This window comes from Magnolia sinica, chromosome 5 (assembly GCF_029962835.1).
Source record: "Magnolia sinica isolate HGM2019 chromosome 5, MsV1, whole genome shotgun sequence".
NCBI classification, from domain to species: Eukaryota; Viridiplantae; Streptophyta; class Magnoliopsida; order Magnoliales; family Magnoliaceae; genus Magnolia; species Magnolia sinica.
Genome location: NC_080577.1, coordinates 75,257,290 through 75,259,571, shown reverse-complemented (window position 1 = coordinate 75,259,571; position 2,282 = coordinate 75,257,290). Strand labels below are relative to the sequence as shown.

The window sequence follows — 2,282 nt, the reverse complement described above, 5'->3', positions numbered from 1 at the left end:
TAGGCTATAAATATGGGTTTCCTATAGACTTTTTGAGATATCTAAGATTTGGAGGAGCAGAGTAAAGGGTTAAAGCCGTCATCCAAGAGTTCTTTCTTCCTTTCTTCTTAGTTTTTAATGCTTTCAATCAGGCTTTTGATTCCAATCATGTCTATGGTTGGCTAAACTTTTTATCTAGAGCTAAGAAGTGAAGCTTGTAGCATTTTGGGATGTTTTTCTTATTGATTCTTGTTCTTGTTGAACCTCTTTGATTCTAATTTGATATTTAAGGAATACTTTCAGTTTTTTATGGTTTGTTGTGACTCAAATTACAATAGATCTGCAATAACTTTGAGTATCTTCTTTTCCTGTTTTGAGATTGTGAAATTAGGAAATCCTATTGTTCACCATCATCCCTTAGTCATGGTTGGATGATGAAATCCCTTCTAATCTTCATAATTCTCTTATGATTGATTGTGGTATTAGTATAACCTATTATTTGCCATTATCTCCTAGGCATGGCTAGGTGATGGAATCACTTCCAAATTTCACAACTCTCATATATTGATAATTAGATCCATGAGGAATTCAGAGATATGACAATCTCTTTTTTCCAATTAGATAGGATAGGACTCCAATTCCAATTGTGTTCCTTGAATCAGATAAGGAAACATCCTAATAGCTATAAGTGGATCCTTGGCACCCTAGTTCTCACCTTTAACTTGCACAAGTTTTAATCACTTTGTTTACAATTACTTTCTCTACAATTTTAGATTTAGATTCACATCTTCTTCTAGTTCTACTTCTAGCGGCTTTCAGATTACACACAAGATTAGTCCCTGTGGATTCGACCTCAGTCTTACCGAGATTATTACTACATCGCTACCCTACACTTGGGGTTGTGAACAAGTTTTTGGCGCCATTGCCGGGGATTAACTGTTGTGTTTTTCTGAAATTGATTAGTTTTAAAATTAGGTTAAGATTAGGGTTTAATTATTTTCTATTTTTATATTAGAATTTTCCTGATTTATTTTTAGAAACTAACTTACTTTCCTAATTTGTTTTTAGAAACTAACTTGTTTTTCTGTTTTGTAGGATCCTAATATAAAAACTTCTAATTTGGTAACTTCTTTCTAATTCTCTCTCTTTCTTTTCTAGATTTCTTAATTGCTTTAGTTTTCTCTCTCTCTCTTAGGTTTAGGTTTGCTTAGTTACTTGAGGCCTGAGAGTGTTTCATGCCCAAGTGGGTCCGTGATAGCACTCTACGTCTCTTGAGTGAAGGCGGATTAGTTGAGGGGTTATCTATCCATCATAGTATTAGACACAACTTGAGATCCTCAGAGTCAATTGAAGTGATAACTGCCAATCAACCGGCCAATCATCCTACAATTCAGCCTCAACCTTCGGTTGCAGAAGCCCAGGATGAGAATGAGGTGCATCATGCACTCCCGCCTCATACTTTACGAGACTATTTACACCCGGCGGGGGTGAGCACACTTTCTATATGGTCTTTCTAGAAAATACAAGAAATATAGAAATCAAGTCAGGAGTGATCCAACTCTTTGCTAAGTTCCTTGGACTTGAATATGAAAATCCATATCTACACTTGAAAGAGTTCGATGAGATAATAGTCACTTTGTACTTTCCTAATGTGTTTGAGGACACAATCAGGCTGAAACTCTTTCTTCTCCTTGAAAGAAAAAGCAAAGACGTGGCTACATTTACTACGTCCATGATCTATTGGCAGATGGAATGATATAATAAGCGAGTTCATAAAGAAATTCTACCCATATCATAAAACGAACACCATCAGAAAGTTGATCATGAATTTCGCCCAAAGGGAAGACGAAACATTCTTTCAATGTTGGGAGCGATTCAAGGATCTTGTCAGTTCATGCCCACAACACGGTTTTGAAACATGGCACATAACAAATTTCTTCCCTGAAGGACTGACATCTTCCATGCGCCAATTCGTTGAGATAGTGTGCAATGGAGAATTCATGAATAAAAATGTCGATGAAGTGTGGGATTACTTTGACAAACTCGCTGAAACTGCACAATCATGGGACATCTCCCAAAGAACTAGCACCATGTCTAAGCCTACTCAATCAAAGGAGAAGGGCGGAATATATCTTTTGAAAGAAGAAGACGATATAAACGTTAAAGTGGCTAGTCTCACAAGCCATGGAACTTAAGAAGGATAAGGATAAGGAAGTTGTCTGCGGTATTTGTGCTTACAATATTCATACAACTGAAAATTGTCCACCAATACCTACTTTTCAAGAAATATTGAATGAACAATC

At 36.3% G+C, this 2,282-nt stretch overlaps 1 non-coding gene across 1 annotated transcript; it reads right to left on the bottom strand.

The window, feature by feature from the left end:
* Positions 1–1,784: 1,784 nt before the first annotated feature.
* Positions 1,785–1,891, bottom strand: LOC131247603 (small nucleolar RNA R71). The gene has a single exon (XR_009171880.1). It is a non-coding gene; the product is annotated as a small nucleolar RNA R71 (small nucleolar RNA).
* Between the last annotated feature and the right edge of the window lie 391 nt (positions 1,892–2,282).